This window comes from Ambystoma mexicanum, chromosome 5q (assembly GCF_040938575.1).
Source record: "Ambystoma mexicanum isolate Mex_15411 chromosome 5q, UKY_AmexF1_1, whole genome shotgun sequence".
Taxonomy (NCBI): domain Eukaryota; kingdom Metazoa; phylum Chordata; class Amphibia; order Caudata; family Ambystomatidae; genus Ambystoma; species Ambystoma mexicanum.
In genome coordinates this window covers 1106577058-1106604544 of record NC_090933.1, presented here as the reverse complement: position 1 = coordinate 1106604544, position 27487 = coordinate 1106577058, and the positions used below count along the sequence as shown (strand labels likewise).

The window sequence follows — 27487 nt, the reverse complement described above, 5'->3', positions numbered from 1 at the left end:
GCTCACCTATGTCGGCTAACGTAATGCCGATGGACTTTGAAGCTTGCTGATATTCCTGACCGCTACATACATCAGGCCGTAAGTACCAGCGTCAGACAGCTAAACAGTTAAATCTTACATGGGCCTCGACTTACACTGCTAAATGCCTTAACTGGCCCTTATGCTATTTGTGCGAACCGAAACAGCTTGATCCGCCTAATCGACACACCCGCTGCTAACTGCCTTTACCAGTTTCCTGAACAGCCCGCTGAACACTCAGATCCCAGATTGCATATCTGCATCCTATCACACTATTGCACACAGTGCCCTCTTAATAGTGTACCAGTAGAACACCTGTAATTTATGCTCCGATTGATCCAATGTGTTTGTACCTTACTGCTTCCAACCTATCTGTGCTTACTGTACCTCCTTCTATTGCGTGCTTTGCGTACTATCCCGTTACGACCTTTGCACTCGACGCCCTTTAACGAGAGTATCTCCACACTGTATGTAATGTAATCTATGTATGGTTGAACTGATTCTAATTTCACAAATCTATGCTCTAATTGACCTGATCTTCATTTTGAATGGACCTTGTGTCCCACGTACCGACATTGTGTTCACGTTACTCGTGGTAAATGTGTGCCTGCTCGGCGCACCCTCCTAAGCATCCATCCCACTATTCTATATAAGGTACATTAACTAAATCCCTAATCACGAGCCTGCATTTTATGCTCTAGAACTACTGGTGTCCACCTCCCCGTGTCCATCAACTATGCTTACCCTGCACCAAAAGTTTGCACACTGCCCTTAGCGCCGGTGTCAGTGCCTTGTACTCAATCTACGACTAGAACCTTCATTCCCATTGGCCCATGCCTTTCTGACCAGGAACACCTACCCACCCTCAAACTCATATGTGTTATGCACTGCTCTTACCTACCTTGGGATCATTTTATACCGCCTAGTCTTTCACTATAGCATGCTTCAGCCAACATTCATCTCTATATGCCTCTCACAGCGCTCTAACTGCGTACGTATTGCACAACATGCGCAAATGTAATGACAAGATGCAAGCAATTGATTGACATTAACATGTGCATGTGTTCTAATGCCCGGACTGAATTAAAGTTATTCCCATGAGTATATGCCTGTAATTTACATGTATTAGCTTACTGCGTCTCCACGAAGCTATCCGGCCTCCATGGGCCCCTGCACACTATCTATAGACTATAGATAATCACCGTCAGGGTCCTTTCTGACTTTGTCCAACCTACACGCCAAACATGACCTTGAATAAGATGCGTGCCTAGACCCTACTTAATACTCACAGAGGCATTAACATCCTTCCAAACATGCTATTCCAAAGCATAGTATACTGTATAATGAAGGTCTCAACTCTCCTCGCTACCAGCACTGCAGAACTTTGCAACAGATTAGCTTCACCTAAGGGGGAACCATTACCATCCAATCTGACAAATGCAGTAGCTAACAGCCACAGGTCTCTCCCTACTAAATATCCCTGCGACATAGTTCTAGAAGCCTATGCTACCCTCCCCCGCACCTTCAATGACAGAAACCTCAGACTCTGGGCAAGACTTGCTAAATTATATGAACCACTCACAAGATTACTACCACTGATTAACAAGAAAACAAATTGCCTTATCAATAATTAAAATAACAACATCAACCAGCCTTCACCTTCAGCAACTCCCGACACTATTGCCAGCCAGACCATAACCTATAATACTAGTCCAATTGCCTCAAACACATCAAAGCCTCGCCAAACGACAGCCAAAATAGAAGCATACTCCCTTAAAGGCGCACTTCTAAACGTGAGATCTCTCGTTGCCCATGCCACGGACATTGCCAACCTAATATTAGAGGGAAACTTTGATTTCCTCGCCATAACGGAATCCTGGGTACATAATGCTGCAGGGCCTCACTTATGCTAGCCATCCCAGATGGATACACAATATCCAGGCAAGATAGAGACGGAACCCGAGGTGGAGGAATTGCTATTATCTCCAAAGCGAGCATATCACTAAGACTAGCCCCTCCTCAAACTCTGCCTTCTTGTGAAATCCTTAACGCAAAACTACCCCTAATGAACTCCCAGTCATTGACGATCCATCTACTTTACAGACCACCTGGCCCCCTTGGATCTTTCGAAGAAGATATAAATAGCCTACTAGCTAATAACCTGAAACCAACCACTCAGCTACTACTAATAGGTGACTTTAACATGGGCTTTAATGATCTAGCCGATAACCATGCCGCTGAGATAGCCAATACCTTGCCAGATCTAGGATTTTCACAGAAAGTCAATAAACCCACCCATAGCAAAGGCAGAATGCTTGACTGGGTAGCTGATCACAATTGTACAGTTGCCATCACCACTATCACCCCACAATTGTGGACGGACCACACACTTGTGTCCTTCACTCTATCTACCAATAAACCTCCCTCGATGGCCCCGCAATTGGCGTGACCCTGCCTAACCAGAAATAAAAAGAATATAACATCAGACAAAGTGATCCCTGCTATTCTCCTGACTCTTAATTCACTGCCTGATAATTTGGACCCTAGTACTATGGTCCATGAATACAATAAAATCATGCTCTCCACTTTGGACAAAATTGCCCCGCTCAAACTGAGAGCTAGCAAACCTAAAGCCCACCTAAACAAGTGGTTCACCCCACAACTAAAAGACCTATGTAACCTGAAAAGGAAATGTGAAACTGCCTGGAGACTTTCTCCCTCCAATGAAAATAAAGGCAAAGTAACTACTATCGTAATGCAATACAAAAAAAAACCATGTATGGCAAAAAAGAATTCTTACAATGAACGCATTGCTAAATCCAATTCAAGCATGAAGGAATTGTTTACGATTCTAAAAGAATTGGGGTCCCCGACACCCACACCAGACATTTGCATTAAAAATAAGACCTGGTGTTCGGATATCCAACACGCACTAGCCAACGCAATAACTACCTTGCAAAATAAAATCAACTTATAAAAAGACAAATTTAAAACAATCCTGGGTACTCCCACTTTTGAAAAAGCAAACGTTAGATCTACTTATTCCTACCAACTACCACCCTATTACAACAGTACCTTTTCTACGCAAAATACTTGACAAAGTGGCATACATCCAGATCCAAAAATGCCTTGATCTGCACAACCTCCTGGGATCCAGACAGTCTGGCTTTCGTCCACTACATGGGACAGAAACTGCCTTGATTGACCTAAAAACACAGGCGGATGAGCTGAAAGATAAAGGGAAGACAGCTCTCCTCCTATTACTTGATCTCTCGGCTGCATTCGACCTGGTGGATAACAAGGTCCTTTGCAGACATCTGGACTCAGCAGCTTACTTCTCTACCGAGGCTATCCGATGGATAGAATCCTTCTTGAGTGAGAGGATAATGAGAGTGTTCTCCCAATCGGCAGCAGCAGACCCGTCTCCCATCCAATGTGGTGTACCACAGGGGTCTTGTGTCTCCCCTACCCTCTACAATATATTCACCAAACCATTATTCGACGATCTGGACCTTCTGGGTATCACCTACACCAACTATGCAGATGATACACAGATTCTCCTCCCTCTTTCAGGGGATCACAGTGCGGATCTGGCACTGGTGAATAGGGTCTATCATCATCCAGGCATGGATGGCTACCCACGGCCTATGCCTGAATGATGATAAGACCGAATTGATAATCTTGGTGACTCATACTAATATCAATAAACTAGGCCAAGAATATTCTTCATTCATCATCGATGACAACACCATCAGAGTCACAAAAGAGGTAAAAACCCTTGGTTTCTACCTTGACTCAAGGATGTCCTTTGACAAACAAGTGAAATCCTTGGCCTCTTCCACTGCTAATACTTGTAAGTTTATCAGAGCTGGTAAGCCATTCCTTTCCAACGACAGTTGCATGATCCTGGAGAGAGCACTAATACTCTCCAGGTTAGACTATTGCAATGCTCTCTACAGGGGTGCTAACAAAGCCATTATCCAAAGACTACAAATCCTTCAAAATAATGCCTTAAGAGCTGTATTAGGCCTAAATAAAAGAGTACACATTTCATCTATCAGACGTCAGCATAACTGGCTGCTGACCCATAACAAAATACTGTTAAAAATGGATTCCCTCACCCATAAAGGACTAAATAATGCAGTTCCTAGTTACCTAATAGACAGACTAACTAGAAGAACCTCCGACAAGACTTAACAATACCAACTGCCTTCTGGTACCCAGATTTAGACTCTCCAAAATTGGCGGTAACAGCTATCTAGTAAAGGCGGCCAAAATGTGGAACTCTCTACCCCACAAGCTTAGAGCAGACCAACCCTATACACAGCTCAGAAAGAATTACATCATGTGGCTTCAATCAACTGACTACTAACCTTCACTGTAGTATGCAGCCAAGGGCTCCCATAGCCTCCCTTCATAGGCTAGTGAACCAAAGAACCTAATTTGGCTTGAACCTGTACATTTGCTGCTATTTTGTGGGACACTATTCTATTGTCTTATCTACTTGAAACATGTTGCAACTTTCCTTTTTACTGGAAATATAATGTATATTGTGTCAGAATGTGGTACTATCTGTAACCTTGTAAGCTTTGCACCTTCTTATTGCTGTTCCCTTTTACCTACGGGTCTGGTGCGCATTACAAATAAAAAAACCAACGGACATTTCAAAGCCTCATTATGAATCTCCTGACTAACGTAGGATAGTCCAAAAAGGCTTAGAGCTTTTGACAAGCCATTTATGTCAGGCAAGCCTCACATGGAACTGCCAGTGCCCTAACCCTATGTGACTTTCAATGTCAAAAGCCTGTTGGGAAAGGCAGCTCAGTGGGTCAATAATCCTGCTGCAGAGATTATTGTGTAACCCGTTAGTTAAAATCCTGTTAATGGGTGAGTTGATGAGTCTGCATCAGAGGTATGCATTTAAGAGGCAGGCAACATTACATTTTAACAGTTGTCTTAACCTTTAACTTATCAAAAGGAATACGAATGGTTCTGTGATTCAGAACACACACACATTTCCTCCGGGATGCTCTACTTGTAATGGCTCTGAACATCCACCCCATCAGGGCTGCTATACCTGTGATGGCTCAGAACACACCGCTCTTCAGGGCTGCTATACATGTAATGGCTCAACACACACAAATCATCAGGCCTGCAATACCTGTGAATGCTCAGAACACAACTCTTCAGGGCAGCTATGCTTGTAATGGCTCAGAACACACACCTCATTGGGGCTTGTATACCTGTAATGGCTCTGAAGTAGAACATGCATATCCCATAAAGACCACAATACTTGTAATGGCTCAGAACAAACATTGCATTTGGTCCGCTATACAGGCAATGGCTCAGAACACACAGCTCATATGGGCTTGTGTACTTGTAATGGTATACAGTGTTGGTAAAGCATTTGCATTCAAGCAAGTGCTGCATCTGGTCAAATAAACCTCTAACTCTATAATTCCCAGCCTAATGGCCAAAAAAAGGTTTTCACGCATCTAAAAGGAGCACCCAATGGTAAAGCTACAATACATTTTTAAATAGAAAAGGCATGTTCAGCTTTTTGGATATGTATTAGTGCTATGTTAAAAGACAAACAGAAAAACAGGAGAGGAAGAGCAACTCTGAACCTAAGCAATACAGGAGAAGAAAGGTGTGCAGGGGGGCGGGGGCTCCAAGGGACAGAGAACATACTAAACAATCCAAAACAGGAATTTGGGCAAGAGGAAGAGAGAGCAATGAGCCACATAATAGGGCAACAATGAAGATGGGAAGGGAAACAGTTAATAATAGGACAAACACACAATAGGAGTGAGAATTGAAGCAGAGCAAAAGAGACATTTAGGGGCAGCAAAATGAAACACAGATGAACAGTAGGTGGGGAGAGATGGAAATAGAAGAGCAAGACTTGAGAAAAGCAGGCCAATAACATAAGAGACAGTACAAGACAAAATCGAAAGGAGTAGCAACCACAACCGAGAAAATGAAAAAACGGATACATCAGTAATGACTTCAGAAAAGAAGAGGAGTTATAACAACCGATACAGCGTGATATTGAAGGTAAACAGCAACAAAAGAATGCAGAGATGGGAGAGGCAATGTGGCATCGCAACACTTAAGGGTGGGAGGCAGAGAGACAGGTGAAATAGAGTAGCAAGGGGACGGAGACATGGAGCAGAAACATGGAGTGGCTGTCAAGCAGGTAGTGCCAGGCTGCAACAGTAGGTCCGACAGGCAGAGAAGTGATGCTGGTAGAGCGAGGGGCTTGATTTATGAATAACCCAATTTAACTAGCTAGCATATGTAGTAGCTCATAACAGAGTGTGTGTCCAAGTGTCATGAAGATGAAGCTGGGTAGTATGCATCTATGAGGTTCTTGTGTGGGGAAAATGTTTTCCACAGGTACAATACAACATTTAGAACCACAGTGAAAATACAGCTGTTTTGTGACTAATGTTTTTTAACAAAGTTTTAAGTTTGCGCATAAATTGGATAGTTGTCAGACACATTTTACTCTCTTGCGAATGCAGAAACTCAAATTGTTACTCTCTTGAAATTGGATTTACTCTCCAATTCTAAAAACTGGCATTAAAATACTCTCAGTCCAAAATCCAATCTGAAGCACTGGCAGTGACTCAATTAGAATGTCAACTTGCAATGGGGATAGTGGGCATACCAGCTTCCTGCCACTACCTACGTGGAAGCCTTGAGTAATGAGCCATTCACAGAATTCTGTGCTGTCATTATTTTGCACATTGCCTACCTTGCATTGAATTCTGGGCCTCAAATCGATTCACCTTAATACAGCACCTAGGTAGTGGTAGTGGTCATTGCCAAGTTCCTTCTCTGCATCAATGTTGAGGGCAATGGCTTACTGGTGCCACTTCCCAGCATGATTTGCTGCACTTGTGAGGCTTCCTGAGTTGCCATGCCCATGCTGTGCTTGAGTGAAGCCCATCTGTTCTTGGCTCACCACATTTCTTAGACTGGTATTCAACCTTTTCGCACATCTTGTTCTCAAGATCTAGGCATTATGTTTATCAATGTGAAAGTGGGACAAGGGGGGGTAACTCCTTCACAGTTGCTGATCTTCATATTTGCCACACTATTTCTGGTAGTTCTCTAAAAGGCCAGCAATAATCCTGTCTCCTGCGTGGCCAGTCGGAATTACATAAGCATGTGAAATTGCATCCCATAAACTCTTTAATCCAATCCTCTTTGCTAACAGTAGCATCATGTTTGACATACATTTGCTGACACCACTCCATTAACGCTCTATCTTCAATGCCTAGAGAAATGATCTGCAAATGTGGTCTTCTTTTCTGAAATGAATTTGTTGATAATATCAAGACACTGCATCCTAGACACCAAACTGTCGGTTTGCCTTTATACTCATCAACATCCTTGGTTTCAAAGATCCATTAAAACAGTTTAAAACTTTTCAACAGCCCAATGGCATGCCAATGTGTTCTTCTCAATTACAGAGTGTTATTTTTATTTGAAGTCCTTTTAATTTCCTACAGAAGCATGCGGTCAACACATGAGGAATTGCCATCTGGAAAGGGTGTAGAAGTCCGAGCTTTCGTAATTTTTGTTAATTAATAAAATGATGCAGGTAATTCCATCTCAGCTCCATGCCAAAACCATAGTGTACACACAAGCCCTTTTGAACCAGAACCCTGATCTGCAGTGCTTGCTCTCCAGTGGCAAAGAGCAGGTTCAAGGGTCACGGGTGTCCTCTTAACAGCTGCAGGGACAGCCAGGTACTTGCAGCATAGGGACTGTCTCTAAGATATGCACCTGTGTTCCAGAAAATACATAACTATGATAATGCTATTGTGGTGGCACGCTAGGCTGTAAAAATAAGCTGTACCCAAGTTTGAGGTATGGTAGCTGGCATCTCTATTAGTTATCAATGCCATATAAAATTGATTTCAAACATGTGGCAGCCATGTGGGCCCAGTTTAGCTGTGGAAGGGTAATGCGTATTCCTCTAGCAAGGTTGCCCTTGCTGCTGCCAGCAAGACCATAGCCATGCTGGTTGCCTCTATATGTTCATTTGTGAGGGCAGATAACACCCTCCCCAGAGAGGCAGCCACGCTACAGGATGCTGCTTGGGAATCAAGGGGCACATCAATTCACATAAAGAGTAGCCTTACATCAGGGTGCTGTTTACCAAAAGACAGTTTGATTCTATTGAGAAGGGAAGGGGTCCGGGTCTGTGTAGACAGAGGGAGCACCTTACAACAGGAAAAAGGTACAGCAATCTAATTTCTCTCTGATGCTAATCTTCCTTGTCCAACCATGCCCTATATAACTGAATTTCTACTTCCATTCAGCTAAACAGGGCAAGTTTGCTGGTGGTATGACAACTTTCATAAGACTGGCTTGTAACATGCCAGTCTTATGAAAGTTATAACACCACAGTGTGTGTGATAAGAGGTCACTGCTCTAGCAACAGTAAACAAACACAAGCTCCCTCGAGCACGCTGGAGGAGGCTGGTGTTTTATTATTGCCATCAGGGCATTGACTGAAACAAACACATACACATATTACAAAATGGATACCCGCAGGACTTTGAAAAACTGGAATTTGGCACAGCTTAAGTTGCTTACAGCATATTTTGAAATTAATTATGAGTTTGATATTTTTCGGTGTATCCATAGTTTGAGAGTGCATCCCTCCTTCTAATAAACTATCAGTGAAAGTGTAGTACAAGGAAGTGCAATCCCAAAATGTACAGAAGAATTAGGTTTTGCTTCAGAAGCCCAGTACACAAGTAGAGAGACACTCCCACATTCGCATAACTAAGTGACCCACTAAAGAAACTGAATCAGTTTTGAAACGTAAGCTGTAAAAAATAAGGCAAATAATAGATGAAACTATATACGCTTGCAAGAGGTCAGTGTGCTAGGACAAACTGCATGAAATTATCAGCCAGCACCAGGGATGCCGAGAGCAGAACAGATCATTAAGGCAGCATAACACAATCCTGTTTGGTTGTCTCCCAAAGATTTGGCATGTTTGGACGCTACTATTGGAGACTTAGCTTAGTGTTTATGTTGGCTCCCAAAATGTGGAAGAGGCACCCAAACCATTTAGTCTGCCTGCCGCCCTGCACTGGCTGGAAACGTGGAATTTAGGGACTGCAAGTGAACACAGTGTGGGAGGCAATAAGTATCCTAAGGGGTCCCAATCCATAAGCAAGACCATGGCCTTGTAATCATTCATGCAAAAGATCATTAGCTAGAATCATCAACCTCTGGATTGGAGGATGCAGTCTGCAATGTTTTTACGTTCACCATAACTCCACTGTAGTTTGAAGTGTAACTGAGTGTCTGTGGCATAGCGGTACTGTAGACGCCAATGTTAAGAGCTGATAAATTGTGTCAGGTAGACAATGAAGAGGTAAACCATACAGTGGGAGTCTCGAGGATATTTGATAAAGCAGCAGGAAAGCATGCTTGGTAATAATAATCTATAGACACAGCAAACCTTCCTGGACTGCTAGTGCAAGCGAAATGAAAACGAAAGCTTCTAGCTGAAGTGAATCTCCTCTATGTTTATTCATACATAGGTTATAGATACATGAATCACCATCAAATTCCTACTGAAAGTAATATGACGTACATATTATAAAAACATCAACACAAATGACATACACATACAACCATTAAAAAACAAGCGGTAGCTAAGACCATAAAGAGCCAAATGCATTGATAAAGTATTCCTATGCTAATGTAAACCTCAAATAGTAAACATCCTCACTCTAAATGTTCAAATATAGCAATTAAGTGTTAGATCTCAAAGGGATCTGGCGCTGCTTCATGTACCCAACATGTTTTGTTCCTTCACATTAGATTATATATCTATGAAACTTCTTCAAGGGTTTACAGTCATTTCAGTGATATGTGGTGGTGTAACCAACAAACATGTACGTTCATCAGGTTTCTACAGCACTATGCTGTTGGGAGGCTTACAATACATTCACCCTCTTGAGGATTCGTAAACATTCGCCTGCACCCGACTTGGGTTGTACACTCTTTACCCAAAAATATCCTGTTTCTAATCAGTCAGCCTAATCCTGTTTTCTGCTTCACTTGAAATGGCCCTTTGTATCATATTAATACATACAGTTTCTGAATATTTTCAATAATTACGCAATGCTACTTTTCCTACTGGGAATACTTTAACAACCTCTTATTCATCTTCATATCTTGTGCCATTCAATGTTTTCATTCACCCCTATTTGGTCACATTTGGTTAGAAAGTCTATCTTTGCCTGCATTGCTGTCTTTGCTTCTAGCAAATTTGCATAGTACTGTCCATTTTATGTTTTTACATCCGTGTTGATTTGTTATAAAGTGTTCAACCACTGGAGTTCCATTACTTTGTTCCGGATGCAGCTTTTATGTTGACTAATGCGTGTTTCAATTTTTCTTATGGTTTTCCCAGTATAGAGCAAAGGGTGGGGGCACTAAATCACATGACTACCCTGTACCACTGTATCTTTGTGGGCCTTCTTCTAGCCAACGGGTAAAGGGTTACTGGGATGTATTGGTGTTACCTGTGTTAGCGATGCCTTAAACCTGTGTAGATCAATTGTGTATATTATGATTTGCTCAGTCGTGGCCAATTACATTAACAGAGCATGAATGTGAAGAGCTAAATGGGCTACTGCTGTTACCATTTAATTCTTGCAGATTCCAAGATTTTATGAATGTTTATATATTGTAACATTCTACATTTAAAAATAAACCGCTTTAAGCTGCTGTAAGGCATATGGTGCTAATCTTAGAGTGGTTGGTACATTATTTGTACATTGTATTGTATTTTTCTATTGTATCTGCCGCTGTTATTGCTTTTACTGTATTGCTGTGTGCCTTGCTTTAATGACGTATGTCAAAATGAAGCTTATATTGATTGATTAATTGATTGATTGATTGGTTAAGGGGTTTGTACAGTTTAGAGCACACTTAATATATTTGATCAAACGTAAGACATAAAATAGTGCCTACAGGGACCAAAATTCTTCAGACAGCTAGTGAATTCTGTGTTACCGTTAAAAGATGCCAGTCCAAATGCTGGCTACCCACACTCTGTAAAGCACTCCGCTGCTCTCGAGCAAGGTCTGTGCTTTAAAAAATAAATAAAAAATAAAACTATTCCCCCAAATTGTCCCTGCAATCCTATAATGATTCATGCCAGACCTTCCGGTAACAGGTTTGGGGATTGGCCTTTCTCCCACTTGGAAGCAATTTTTTGAATAGCAGTTCTAAAACTACACCAGGGCAAGAGAGTATGTACATTTTCAAAATGCACCTATTCTGGATCTGTTAGAGAAATGTAATCTTGCACCAGCAGGGAAGGTGTGACCCTAGATTGTATTCTTTCTTTTTGGGGTTGGACTTAAAAACTGGCAATGTACCTTTCTTCACATATTTCTCCTCTTTTGGCATCTTGAGGTGAGACCATTGGGGCAGACAAGTTTCATACAAGGATAATGTACCACATGCAGACAGTGGAGTGGGGGGGGGGCTAGAAGCCTCTATAGGAACGCCCCTGTGCAACAGGATATACATCTTGTCTCACTGAGAAAGATAAACTCAATCAACAAGGCCCAGAGGTGTTCTTTTGGGCAGAATGAATATGCCATCGAATGGGTGGGTCTTCCACATATAAGAGAAATGAAAATACAATAGGAAAATCCCTCTTGAATGCATCAAAAATATTCAGCCTGCTGGAAATCCATTCAGAGTTCCAAAAAGAATCAGGAAGCTCCATATCCAGTGAAGGAAAGTGATGGTAGTTTTAATGCATGATCCTACAGTAAGCATGCTCCTTCACAAATGGCAGGTAGGTAGGAAGAGATTTTTATAAAGCGTGACAAATTGCCTCAAAGAGGCATCAAGGTGCTCTGACGACAGGTCGAGCTGCCCTTGCAGTTTACGTGTGTATTCATCTTGTGAATAACAAAGTCTTCAGATATCGTCTAAACTCGAGATGATTCTGTAGCCCGTCAATGTCATTTGGTGACAAAACTCTAAAAGAGAGACCTCCCGAGCATTGGCATTTGTATTTGCGATTACAAAAATATTGGCAGATGTTGTGTTTGATCCTGTCATATGGCCGGTGGGCCAGGCACACTGCACACCTTTTTACCCTGAATAGTTCCAAAGGATCCAGATTCAATGCGTTATATGGGACAAGGTTAATTGATCTTGGTCTAATGTTCTGCTATATTCTTGGTCTTGCTATAGCCAGCCTTTTCCACTTGGCCGTTTGGATCCTGAAAGTAAAAAATGGAGTTATGAGTGATTAGTGGGCACACGGCAAGCAGATCAGTGTTTGCTCTCTCATAGACAGGCAGGGATTTACAGTTTCCAGTGTGTGGATGCTGTGTTATATTATATGGCATTTGAATAGCGTCTAGTGCCATTGGTATGGCCTCAAAGCCCTGAGAGTGAACACCCTTGGAGGAGCAAAGTCTGAGGTATGAAAATTGAGAAGGGTACTTTAGAAAGCGTGCATGAATTTTAGCCAGTACAAAGGTAGGTAGGGGCGGCTAATTCCCTGCTAGCGACCCATGGAGACCTGGCTAGTGGATGGATGCTGTGATGGACTATCTGGAGAGTATGCAAGTCAAGCAGACAGACTATGTGCCCAGATAGACTGGATTTTGTTTGTGGGATTTAGTGCGAGGGGTCGGAAATGTGAGGTGGACAACTTTGTGAAGGATTTTCAACAAATGCCATTTTGATCAATTAGAAGCTTGGATAAACCCCTCACTATCCCTAACCTGACGAGGGTTTCCTTCCCTAAAATAAATGAAAGGAAACAATCTAACAAAAGATATCTGTCTCTCACACTAAAGCATACAATTATTAAATGAGGTAATGCATAGCAGTTCAAAGGCATCACAATTAGTATAACAATTGAGTTTGTAATACATAATGCAACAACAGTCTCTCCTTATAGCCTGGGTGAATTCCCCTTCCCCAAATTTTATCAGGATTGTCTCCAGAGTTCCAAAAAGAAATGAGGAAATCCTAACGTGCAACTAAGTTCCAACACAGTTCTTTGCAACTTCAACTTGCCAACAGAAAGTTTCCAATACTCATTGATTCAACAAAGAAAATAGATGTTTCTTTCAATTCCTTGAATTGTATCCTCTTCAAATAAAGAACCTTTTCTCAGTTCGTCCATATCAACAATAATTGTCATGGCCAGGATGATTTGCCATAACTGAACAGTTCAAAGAAATATAACTACCTTACAGCAGCGTTAGACAGTTCTTTTATCAGCACCACAAGCAACATAAAATGTCTTTATCAAGATCACTTTATAGCACTTTGTCAACTTCTACGGGTTTTACTTCCATGACAGGCCTACTACATCAATTCACACCTGGTTTAGTCCCATGCCTGGTATACTACTCCAAAGGTTTTCCATCCGGGCATACGTCCCTGCCCAAACCGTGCTTCACAGTGCTTTTGTGGTTAAGATCAACTGACAAGAAGTTCACAACAGCTGCACAATATGCAACATTTTGCAGCTTTAAACTTAACTCTTCAGGGAAAACAAGATTCACATTGGTGCTTTTTAATATGTCTCCGCAAATAATGCTCCTATCCTTCTGAATAACCTTTTCGAGAAGGGCAGCCTTATTGCCACTCTTTTGTTTCCCCACTGCACAAGTAACCAAATACTGGCAAGGGTCGGATCCTTTCCTGCTCCTCACTTGGCTTTGGCAATGTGGGTTCATACCAGCTTTTGCTAAATTCTTTACAAAGTATGGGCAACAAGTTTCACAATTTATGGACCTTTCATTAACCCCCCCCCCCCTTTGCCTTTGGCAATATCTGTTAGGTTTGAATTGCTGTGCTTCAAGTCTCTCTTGGCTCGTGCAATGGTTAAATCATTTAGTTCTTAATAATATTGCCTCATTGGATTATTGCGTATTCCCCAAACTCAAACGCTTAAAGTTACAGTCTTTTGGTTTTAAAATAAGCCATCAGGAGGTTGGGATTTCAGGGAAAGTTGAACAAGGGGGTTTCCCATTTTTACTGACCTGCTTCCCCCCTCATATGATCCTCCCGCAGAACACCATTGCCAGGGTCGGGATCAGAAAGAGTCTGCCTTTCGCTGGCCACATGAGAAGGGTTCCAGGCCAGGTTTTCTGAGCGATTCATTACTGATTCACCACATTAGCTGCATTTTAGTGGCAGAGGTGATGTGCGATGGGAGTACGAATAGTGGATTATTGCAGATGTATGTTAGTGAGTGGCAATGCCCCAGGAGGGGCGTGGCTATCTTCCATTGAGATGGATTGCTGTACATACTCGGGAGTCTAGTTGCGATGATAGAAACGCACATATCATGCGGATCAACTGGAATCCTTTCTGTGCATGCTCAGTACTTCATACTGTTATGTTGTCTCCTCACAGGATTCATTGAAACTCCCACTTGCCTGTCTGGCGAAGATAGTTCACCCATGAGGCTGACTAGGTCTGTCAAGATGCAGAAGGGAGGAGCCAGGTCTTGAATGCCTTCTGGAAGGGGAGGTGGATCTCAATGCGGTGGATTTTAAAAAGGCTAGAGTTCCATATCGTGGATGCTAGGACAGAGAAGGAGGATTCCCTTATTCTGGTAAATTTGGTGAATGGGATCACAAGGAGGAGAGCTGGCCTGATCTCAGGTTTCTGTTGGGCCTGTGGGGGAGGAGGGCTAGTGTTATATATATTCTGGACTAGTGTTGTGCAGAGCACGGTGGGTAATCCACATAGTCTTGATGGTGGACCAACACCTGATCTGCAGCCAATGAAGGTTGCTGATGGAGGGCAAGAGTGGTGTGCTCTCGGGGGTCGAGGGCAAGAAGGAGCCTTGCAGCAGTGTTTTGGACCCGTTGCAGTTTACTAAATTGAGATGCAGGGGCGCCCAGGTATAGGGTGTTTGCATAGTCTAGACAGCAGAGGAAAATGTCTGTGAGTGCTGTGACCATTTAGTAAGGTCAGACTGGGGAAGATGTGTCGGAAGATGCGTAGGTGTAGATGACAGGATTTTGACACTGGGTTAATGTGATGTGACAGTGTCAGATCTGTGTCCATGGTGCATTTTCAAGTTCTTTACTGTGTTTGAGGTAGAGGGGGTGGGAGGGCGGCTACAGAGTGGGTTGGGGGGGAAGAAGGCAGTTTTCCCGCAGATCAGGACTTCAGATTTTCCGGGGTTGAGAAGGAGGTGGTTAGCAGTTATCCAGCAGTTGATTTCTTTGAGTTACCGTGGCCACAGGTTTTTGTTGCTGCTTCTTGCCAAGTAAGGAGACTGTGTTCTCCCCTGTGTCCCGCATCATGGTAAATTGACCCATCTGCCCAGCGCATCCATTTTCCTTTATTCCCGCCCTCTTTTTGTATTTAGTCCCGAACACTATATTGAATTATTTACTTGTCTTCTTTCCTCCCATACTGTTTATTTATACTTCCTGACCCCAACCCTCATCTTTCCATATCCCATCCGCCCCTGTTTATTTTATCCATTTTCCTCTCAGCCTAATCTCCCCCCTTGCCCTACTCCCACAGCCTCCTTCCCATAACTCCCCTTGTATGTAGACATTGTTGCTGTACAGCGGACCCATTTCTCCCTTCACACGCACCTTTGTATCTTAGTAGAAAGCACAGGCTCATTCCACACACCCTGCACTCGCATATAACAGAAACACTATTGCACAACACCTCTGCCATAACATGTAAGCTACTCACAATGACAAAAGTGTAGCTAAATTCAAAATACAGGCCTATGGTACTATCCCTGTGGGAAAAGATGCATAGTAGTGGCACAAAACAGTAGCGAGATTCAAAATACAGCTACATTCAAGATACAGGCCTACGGTACTATCCCTGTGGGAAAAGATGCAGGGTAGTGGCACAAAACATTAGCTGGGTTCAAAATACAGCTACATTCAAGATACAGGCCTACGGTACTATCCCTGTGGGAAAAGATGCATAGTAGTGGCACAAAACAGTAGCGAGATTCAAAATACAGCTACATTCAAGATACAGGCCTACGGTACTATCCCTGTGGGAAAAGATGCAGGGTAGTGGCACAAAACATTAGCTGTGTTCAAAATACAGCTACATTCAAGGTACAGGCCTACGGTACTATCCCTGTGGGAAAGGATGCAGGGTAGCACCACAAAACAGCAGCTAAATTCGAAATACAGGCCTACGGTACTATCCCTGTTGGAAAAGATGCAGTGTTAAGCCACAAAACACAGCTAAATTCAAGATACAGGCCTACAGTACTATCCCTGTGGGAAAGATGCAGGGTAGCGGCACAAAACAGTAGCTTCATTCAAAATACAAGCCTACAGTACTATTTCTGTGGGAATAGATGCAGGGTTGTGGCACAAAGCAGTAGCTAAATTCAAGTTACAGGCCTAGGGCACCATCCCTGTGGGAAAAAGATGAAGTGTAGCAGCACAAATCAGTAGCTACATTCAAAATACAGCTATATTGAAGATACAGGCCTATGGTACTATCCCTGTGGGAAAAGATTCAGGCTAAGGGCACAAAGTAGTAGCTAAGTTTGAGATACAGGCCTGCAGTACTATCCCTGTGTCAAAAGGTTCAGGGCAGTGACACAAAGCAGTAGCGAGATTCAAAATACAGTCTGGTGCAGATGCACATTCACAAAAGTGCTAATGTGTAAAGGGCGTTGTTTCCTACCGCAGATAGGGGCTAGGCAGGGGCACTGATGGCAAACAGGTGATGGAGGTGCCCTTTGCCTAAACCCGGGCAAAGCTGCCTGAGAATCATGGTCAAGAAACACTTCCTCATCAAGGGAGCAAATCAGCCCTCAAGAGGGCTTGGGGGGGAAAATCGGGGGGGGGGGGGGGCGCTTTTATTTAGGAATAGAAAATTCCCCAGTACAAAATGGGCACTGTGAAGGGGGCTGCCGGCCTTACCACTGAGCCGATGGCTCCTCTGCTGAGTTTCGACTGCGAGGGGAGCTTCCCAGTTCTCTTGCCCAGGTCCCTGCCCGCCCAGTTGCACACCCACACTGCCTTCTGGTAACCCATGCACTTGGGTCTGTATCTATAACCCTACAGTCCCCCTAACTGCACTTATTGGACACCCGCTATCTGCACTTACCCTTACACCTGTTGGCCGCACTTCTTGTCATTGTTTTGATCCCATGTACAGCACTGCCCCTTCCCTTTCCCCTGGCACTTTTCCCCTCCCCTCTCCCCTGCACTTGTGCGATCTCAATGTCACTTGGCCTAGTAAGATTGTTATCTCGGTCGCCCCTCTATTCCCTTTCCCTTGCCTCATCGCGCCTTGAAACACTTGTGTATAGGCACGTTATAAATGCCATATCCTATATTATGAAAGAGGTCCAATTACCTTAAGCGTCAAGGAGACACTTTGCTGCCATTCAGTTACAGTCAGTGCAGGGACTTCATTTCACCAAAATGCCAGGGGTAGCGGAAGTGACATCACACTACCCTTGAACTTTGATCACATCATAGGAAGTGATATAATTTGACCCCACCCCAAAGTGATATCACGGGATACGATGGAACATGACCTTTCACCCCTTGACAAAACAGAAGGTGGCCTGATAAAGCATTGATCCTAAGTAGACTATCAAAAATATGGTTACAATATCACTATAATGTGATATATGTTTCATACAAGAATGGATCGCTATATGTATGGTTAAGATGAGTGTGTAAAGGCCTATATTACCAAATTACTGTGAATGTAAGCAGAAGTCCATGGCCAAATGATAATGATGTGTTATTATATAGCACTGACGCTTAAGCGCTTTATATAGAACAAACATACATACAATATCACTCAACCTGTGTTGGTGCTCATTTATCGACCTCAGAAGGATGAAAGGCTGAGTTGAGGTGTTTAAGAACATACTAAATCAGTGACCCACCCCCTGAAGTGTGCCTAAAATAAACCTTTAATGAGCCTAGCAATTGAAATAAACCTTTAATGAGTCTAGCAATTATTGTATATCATTCCAGAAAGACAAATTATTTGGTATTTCTATGTTTTCTTATGTAGGGTCACTGCTGAAAAGGACTGAACAAGAAAGCCAGCCACTCCAGAAGGAAAGAGCCACATGGCGCAGGCTACAGCCCAGGACATTGCATTAAAATATATATATATATATATATATATATATATATATATATATATATATTTTATTTTTATTTTTTATTGGTAGCAAGGGAGACCAAAGGGTTAGGAAGGGAGATCTCAGGGGTCGCAATTGCGACTCCTGGCAACCCCTAAATGACATCCCTAAGTCAGTGCCTATTTATCTGCCCTAGAGTACAGCCAGTGTTAACATATCATACTCGAGGTTCAATCTGCGGCACTGTAGTTGCACATAGGTTTTTGCATTCACTGACATTGATTTGGGGAAAAAAAATCTACAAAATATTAATTAAGGAGCTGCGGTGAAGTATTAACACAGTAGCACTGGCAGCTCAAGGCTATGACAAAATGGCTGACTGGACTGTGTGCATAGTATGTAAGGCTATCGATGTGAGCACCCTTTGAAGCATTCCAGCTGAAAAAGTGAACATGGTCATTTGTCAAAGAAAGATGAATTTAGCTGCGATTCTTGAACTAACTTCCTCTCATGACCTAACATCCTCTCATCAAAGGTTTTCAACGTACTGCCAAAAATAATGCACATTTAATTAATAGTCCCACGTGTGCTATGTCCCGTCAAGCATTGCAAGATTCCAACAGAAAAAGATATTAAAAGTGCCACAGAAGATATGAAAAGTGATGGGAGGAAAATTTGGGAGTTGGTAGACCAGTGTAGTTTGCATGTTCAAATAGTTTTAACATGCAAAGCCATTCCATTTTCTCATTAACTCGAAATTAAAATTTAAAGAAATATGAGCGATAACACAAATATTAAACAGTATCTCTGAAGCAAACCATACTTATGCCCAGTTCCCTGCGGCACATGAGGTTCATTGAATCCCCTTCACCTGTCCCTGCAGGTGGCTTGTACTTGTAGACCTTGCAGGTTAATTAACCTGCAACGGTTGACCAATCGAAAGTACGTCAGACTCGTATGATCTTCGACTGTCTATCGATGAGGTTTGGCAGCCATTTTGGCTGCCACAAGATAAAAGACCCATTTTCCCTCAATGTAGTTGGAAACTCTTTTCCGGTTTGTGGATGAAACATTGATTACTTTTGTTACTACTCTGCCCTCTTATTTAAGGGATATGAAAGATTTTCTGAATAGAATAGAAGGTATCCCATGGGAAACATCTTAGTTGCTGACAACACTAGATGTGGTCTCTCTCTACACATCAATGCAACACTCTGGTGGTCTCAAAGCATGCGAGTATTGTTTGCATACCAGATCCATGAACTACATGCAACATGGCCTCATGATAATAGAGATGATTAAATTCTGCTTAACCAACAATTGTTTTCTGTTTGATAAGGAGTTCTTTATCAAGCTTCAAGGCACTGCCATGGGCACCATGTTTGCTCCCTCGTATGCGAATTTGACAATGGGCTGGTGGGAGAAGTTTGTTGTCTGGCATCCGAGTAACATCAAACACACAGATAAAATAGTACTGTGGCTATGTTACATTGATGATCTGTTTGTGATCTGGGATGGCAGTGATCAGGAATGGCTAGACTTTGTAAGGGTATTGAATACTAACAAGCTCAACCTACAATTCACAGCAAGACGGACATTGTGTTCTTGGATATCGCAGTTTCAGTGGCCAATGGCGAACTCATTAGTAGCTTATATAGAAAGCCAACCAGCTCAAAGATTCCATTGCATGCAAAGAGCAGCCATCCCACAGCTTTAAAATGGAGTATTCCGTATGGGGAATGTATACGCATACGTAGAAACTGTTCTAATATTAATACCTTTCATAGCGAATGTGCCTTGATGGCTCAGAGGTTCAAAAATCGAGGCTATCCAATCAAAGTACTGGAAAGAGCATTTTTAAAAGCTAGGGACATGGTTCGTTCCCTACTATTGGTTTCCAGTGTTGTCCAAACGAAGATCACGGATAATGCAGACACACGTCTGATTCTGACTTTTGGCAATGGTGCCCAAAATATTCACCAAGTAATACAGAAACATTGGCATGTTTTAAAACTAGACGAACATCTTGGCGAGTTACTGGCACCGAAAGCCAATATCACATTCCGTAGATCGTCTTCATTTAAAGATACCCTTGTACCCAGCTTCATGAGTCCTCTAGTTGACCAATCAGGAGCCAGTTGGATGAACATCAAAAGACCGGGCTTCCAAAAATGCTCTAAATGTAAAGCATGTACATATGCTGTTAACATCAATTGTTATTTACATCCCATTTTAGGAGAGAACATTAAGATTGTGTCTAGAATTACTTGTGAAACTGAATATGTGGTATATGTGTTAAACTGCCCATGCAACAAGTGGTATGTCGCTAGCACCAAAGGAAAACTAAAATTAAGGGTGCTACAGCACATTAGGGCAATCAAGAATGCTGACCCGACTTACCCTATGGCCCTTCATTTTAAGAATCAACATGGAGGCAAATTAGAGGGTTTTACCTTCTTTGGTATACATATAATCACCAAACCACTCAGAGGAGGCAATCGTGAATTAACACTACGACAATTGGAAACCAGATGTATTTTAGACCTAGAGACAAAAAAGCCCAGGGGTCACAACCTCGATGAGGAACTATATACCTTCCTGGGCACATAAGGTTTTTGTAGATATTGTCTTAGGTTTGCTCTGACCAGGTCTCATATGTATTATATGCTTACTTTTTTCTTTCTAAGTACAGACAAGGTTACGTATACAGCACGTGCCATGCCTTGAGCAATGAAATGCACAATGTGTCTCTGACGCTCACATATTAATAACTTTCACACTCCGTAAATTTTTGACGATATAGGTGTTATTATACATATATATATATATATTGGTCTGGAGTTTTGTTCTCACAATTTTAGTGTGTTTTTAAATCATTGTTTTTAACTTGTAGCTGTATAGGTTTTGGTACTTATTTTAAGTAGCTCTTACAAGATTTGTGGACTGGATTTGACCTGCTTTATTGTGTTAAATCTGTGACAATTCTATATGGACTGAATACCTAGGGTTTTTATACTGCAATTCTAATACCTTCCTTCTTTTAAACACAAGAATGCATGTACATGGGCTAACTTCTTATTAATATGATTTATAGGGCATTTTATGAATTTGGATATTTTATGCACTTAGCACTTTATAATTAAGCAATATTTGTATGCACTTTGCACTTTATAAAAGGACATTTTTTCCGCTCTAGTTTTAAAAAAATCAGCAGCCCATGCATGTACCTCAGACTCTGTGAGAAATATAAATTAATAAAGATATTCTTTATTTTATAAAATTAGGATACTATAATCCATATACTAAACAACTGACTACAGAGCCCTATATTCATAGGAGAGGTACATGCATGGACGGAGAGCACTATGCACTTTATTTTACTGCTGCTATGTAAATACATATTTTTGCTGCTAAAATGCTATTTGCACATATATCTAAATTTTTACTTTTTGCATATTTGCACAAGCCCCTACAAATAGGTATTACTACCTACATGCATACCGTTTAAGCATTACCCTAGCTTGCTGTATGATATATACAATCACAGCATTTAACAATTAGGTATTATACATGTAGCGAAGCACATCCATGCTTGAGCAGGTCAAAGGCATCATAGCCGATCTGCACTCTGCAAAGGCTACCACCACTTTCGATTTTCGCTAGGCAGCCAGGAGCAGTATTTCATTATTTTCTCTTTTCATGCAATGTTAATGTATAATGGACACACAAAAAGACGGAATTTGAGAAACAAATGGTATTTTTTCTTATGCAGTTGTTTTATTCTAAGCGGCATATTATTGCCCTTTCGGCATGGATTTTGAAATTGTGAATTCATTTAAAAACATTGAAGTACTGTCATCCATGTCTTGTATGTTAGAGGAAGTTGTCTGTATTTTCCTATGAGAAATGTATACCACCTAATTATTCCAAGATGGCTGCCTGACAAAACATGCTAAACAAGTGGCTTCTAGCAGGTAGACACTCTCCATGCGTAATCAGAGAGTTTTCAAGGGTTAAATTGCAGTCCATCATCTGTGTTGTTTGTAAACCTACGTGATCAAGCGGTTTGCATACCGCAAAACGCGTCGTTCTTTTTTTGGTTCCTTTTCCTGATGCATTTATATTAATAAAGAAAACGTGCTGCCAGGAAATATTGAGGTGTTTTTTCCACTTAATCGCCACAAGGATATTTTTCTCCTGTTGCAGCTGCTCTCTGGAGTGCATTCCACTGGTTGCCTTTCCTTCGAAAAGTTTCATTTTGACATTATATATATATATATATATACACACATACATACACTTTATTTTTTTTTATTGGTAGCAAGGGAGACCAAAAGGTTAGGAAGGGAGATCTCAGGGGTCGCAATTGCGACTCCTGGCAACCCCTAAATGACATCCCTAAGTCAGTGCCTATTTATCTGCCCTAGAGTACAGCCAGTGTTAACATATCATACTCGAGGTTCAATCTGCGGCACTGTAGTTGCACATAGGTTTTTGCATTCACTGACATTGATTTGGGGAAAAAAATCTACAAAATATTAATTAAGGAGCTGCGGTGAAGTATTAAGACAGTAGCACTGGCAGCTCAAGGCTATGACAAAATGGCTGACTGGACTGTGTGCACAGTATGTAAGGCTATCGATGTGAGCACCCTTTCCAGCTGAAAAAGTGAACATGGTCATTTGTCAAAGAAAGATGAATTTAGCTGTGATTCTTGAACTAACTTCCTCTCATGACCTAACATCCTCTCATCAAAGGTTTTCAACGTACTGCCAAAAATAATGCACATTTAATTAATAGTCCCATGTGTGCTATGTCCCATCAAGCAATGCAAGATTCAAACAGAAAAAGATATTAAAAGTGCCACAGAAGATATGAAAAGTGATGGGAGGAAAATGTGGGAGTTGGTAGAACAGTGTAGTTTGCATGTTCAAATAGTTTTAACATGCAAAGCCATTCCATTTTCTCATTAACTCGAAATTAAAATTTAAAGAAATATGAGGGATAACACAAATATTAAACAGTATCTCTGAAGCAAACCGTACTTATGCCCAGTTCCCTGCGGCACATGTGGTTCATTGAACCCCCTTCACCTGTCCCTGCAGGTGGCTTGTACTTGTAGACCTTGCAGGTGAATTAACCTGCAACGGTTGACCAATCGAAAGTACGTCAGACTCGTATGATCTTCGACTGTCTATCCCTGAGGTTTGGCAGCCATTTTGGCTGCCACAAGATAAAAGACCCATTTTCCCTCAATGTAGTTTAACCGGGGCCCTTACAGGTTCGTACTTACTGTTGCTAGATTCGTGTGGAAGAAACACAGAGCCTGAATAGTTGGAAAGAGAAACGGAGGTGTTTCGAAACCAACGAACCTCTAACAAAAACAATTTGAGGCATCATGAAAAGTTGTGTGTGCAATAAGCTTTAATGTGCAATTGTTATCACCCAGCCAGATTTGACAGGACAGCAGAATACTAAAGGGGGGCGGGGGGTTTCTGGGTTAATAAGGACATAAGACCGGCAAAGATGGGTGAACAGAGCCAACTACTACTGCGGGGGGGGGGGGGGGATGGGGGACAAACGTGTCTCCTTGTATCTCCTCCAATTTGAACGAATGAAAATATCTTTGAAAAATAAATCAATCTTAGGTTGCACACTGGTGATTGTGCTTAGAGATCTGTGTATGATGAGAACAGAAAAGTACATTCACTTTGCTAGGATGAGAGCCAAGAAGCACCATGTTTTAACCTTTAAACAAAGCTATTTGGGATCAAGAACTGTGTATGGTGGGTATTATGTTTTCAAGCGATAAAGAAATTAAAAATAAGAGCAACATTACGGAAAGTCTCCATCGTCTCAAGAGCAAGGAGCACTAAGGCAAACATTGTTCTAGTACAAAAAAAATTCTTTGAAAAAAAATGTATTTCAATGAATTTTCCCATGATGGCAATTATATTGCCCTATTTTGCCCTGGTTCAAAAATGCATAGAAATATATTTTTTTGCACTCGGGCAATTGTTGTTGTTGAGATATTCGCACTTTGCGCCTGTGCAACGTTTCAGCAGTAAGATCCGCAATGTCTCCTTTGCCTTATAATAATTAATTGTCTTTGCAATATCAGTTGTAAGCGTTATGAAAAAATAAAAATAAAGCCAATCTAGGAATACAAAAAATACAGACAGCACTGGGGGAGACAAGGGTGGTTGAAGGCCCGTGGCCAATAGCCCCTTCTCGTGCCAATTAGCACCGGAAGACACGTGCCTGTGAATATGCAACCACCTAAATATATACAAGAATTGTTACACACCCTCTTGTTGCGTCTTGACATTTCACATGCACGTAAATAAGCCAATAAGGCGACTAGAGCACGAATCTGCAAACACGGCAAACGTCGCATTCACCACAGAACCACCAAGTTTCCAGCAGACACTATAAAAAGGGGACGTGCGCCGCCGCCATCACTCTCAGTAGTTCATAAATCCATCTGATTAAAATTAAGGGCGCGTATCCCCCTTTCACGCGGTTCTCGGGCCTATAAGCCCGGCCCAAACACCCCGTGCCCTACGAGAGATGCAACAGTCGGTGTTTACAAACTCAAACCCCGCAAACCACGTTAACAAATGCTGTATTTACTTCCTGCCTTTTCCTAACATTAGTGCCTGTTTTGGCAATCTATATATCCGCTAACAATATATATATATATATATATATATATATATATATATATATATATATATATATATATATATATATATATATATATATATATATATATATATATATATCATAGATGAGACACACGTCATGTTCTAATGAAGTACGTCCTGCATCAATATACAGGAATTAGGAAGGCTTTGCATTTCGACCACAGTGCATAGAAACGCAGGAGGAATATTTAAAAAATTAAAAAAAATAAAAAAAACAATACAAATGTACACTGGGCCATCGGAAGAAGCAGTAAGCACAAGAAAATGGCAAATACACACATGGCCAAGACATGATGAGCTATGGTTTCCGAACGTGATTCAAAGCAGCAGCCCAGGTAGATACGAACCAGCTTGCACCCACGTCCACTCGCACAACACGTGCATTATCTGTATTCGATGACAGCGGAGCGCGTCTTTAATGACGGCAGGGAAATGGAGAAAATACAGACAGCTCTTCGACAGTCAGATGCAAGCCCTCGAGGGCAGCGGCCAGAAACCCTGCAGATCCCGACTCACCCAGTTCGCAGGTCCCCTCCGGTCTTTGCAAACGCGTAGAATCGAGTCCAAGTTCACAAAGAATCCCAATTCGCAAGACGAGAATCCCCCTACCCCCCATTCCGCACTGAGCTTCGCTGTCAGGTTCCATGTGCTCGGAGCACGCGCTCGCCTCGGTGGAAAGCTCCGAGCACAGAGCTGTGACATCACCGCGGGCACACACACACACACACGCGCGCGCACACGCAGAGACTGTAGCACACACCCCTCTCCGGCTGCGGCACTGTGCTGGTCAGGACGGAGGAGAAGAGCTGTACCTCCCCAGCCTGTGCACTCCCCCTTCTGAAAGGCAGCCTCTTCTGTGCACGGAGAGCTGCAGATGCAGGGCACTTTCAGAGGATGGAAATCACGGCCGTGCCAACTCCGGCTGCAACCCCAGCAGCCAATGTACAATAGCTGGTCTGAGCCCTTTGGCACAGACTCCAGCAGCCAATGTACAATAGCTGGTCTGAGCCCTTTGGCACAGACTGGCCTGCGAGAGACCCTGTCACATGACATGCACCACACAGGCTTCAAGTCAATACTTTCCAAAGACAGAGAAGAGTTCACTTGTTAAAACTCAGAGGAGTGGTTATGCTGCAAACACCGCTTGACACAGTGAAACACGAGTAATGACGTAGGGGAAGATCTGAATTCATACTGTAATTGACTTTCATAAGCATTTGCCTGTCCCCAGGTTCACTGACTCCAAAGCATATCAATAAGATTGCATCAAAAGAGCCCCAGACAGGGGTAAACAAGACTGAATACAAAGGGTCTAATTTACAAAAATGTTTTAACATGGGAAAGTCCCATTGAAAACGTTTGTGTAAATCAGGCCCAACGTCACTTAAAGTGATTCTACAACGTGATGATGATCATGTATTTAACAGATGTAGGGAATGATCACGATTCGAGCGGTAGCCCTTAAATGCGGCGGTAACAGTGTTACTGCCTCTTTTAAGCGTCCGCCAAATCTTGAGTCTGGCATGTTAACGTAAACATGCCAGAAAAAAGCCCCTTTTCATCGTAATTACAGCCGGCGGTATTACCGCACAATAATTGTGCTGAAAATTCTCCATTGGGTCCAATTGACCCAACAGTGAATGTGGACTAACAGTTAGCACCCAACCCGTGATCCGGCGAAATAATACCGCCATATGGGTGAGCTGTAACGCTAATAAAGTTGAGCAGCATACCAGCCAGAATACTGACCAACTAGTGATCAGATCCTTAGAATCTATCCACCTTCTTTCAAAAAACCTGCTGTTAGTTTTTACACTCCACAATCAGAGGGCTGCCCATATGTTTAACCTGCCCATTCTGTACCAAACACAAACATATATGGGGCTCATTACTAGTATGGCGGTAAGTGGTAAAAATGGCGTTAAGGGGGTCTTTACGAGTTTGGAGGTAGCCATGGTGCTATTAGCACCATGGCTACCTCCAAAGTCGTGTCCGGGTTCGGGTACTCTGAATGGGGACTTAACGGGTCATTCCAACCTTGGAGGACCCGGTAAGTCCCCATTCAAAAAACCCATCCCCATTCCTAATCAAGCCCCCATAGGGCTCAATGGGAATGGGGAGGGAGCTAATAACCGGCCTGTTAATTACGGACCCGTTATTAGCTCCCTGGTCCCTTAGTGGCTCCCGCTAAGGACGGCTGGTTTTACCAGCCGGCCTTAGCGGGGACCCGCTAAGGAACTTCGGAATGCAGCGGTAAGGGGTTAATGGCACTGGCATCCTTACCAGTGCTGTTAACTCCTTACCGCCATACTCGTAATGACCCCCTAAATCAGTTACCACCACTTTTACCACTATGTCGAATTATGCCTCCTAGAAAATTGGCCCTAATTCCACCAGCGGAATTGCTATAATTGGTAATTCCTCCGAGAACGGGTGGAATTAGCGCCGACCGCCGAGGCTAATTCCGTCGGCGGAATTACTGCCAGAATCAAAATGTTATATTTCTGCTGTATTGTAAGTGGAAAATCAGCAGAATTACCGCCACAAATCGGTGGTAATTCAGCCAAAAACGCAGTGCAGTTACCATAGAGGTGAAGGAAATCAAGCCACAGGAGCA

General features: G+C 42.4%; 1 long non-coding RNA gene across 3 annotated transcripts in view; it reads right to left on the bottom strand.

Moving 5' to 3' along the window:
• LOC138497906 (uncharacterized) overlaps window positions 1-25762 on the bottom strand; it is a 575846-nt gene extending 550084 nt beyond the window's left edge. The window contains exon 1 of one of the 3 annotated variants that reach the window (XR_011278663.1): window positions 25631-25762. This is a non-coding gene — a long non-coding RNA (uncharacterized lncRNA). Of the gene's footprint in view, window positions 1-25386; window positions 25592-25630 lie in introns of those variants that run through there. The other 2 variants (XR_011278662.1, XR_011278661.1) reach the window with 2 other exon arrangements.
• Window positions 25763-27487: the final 1725 nt, after the last annotated feature.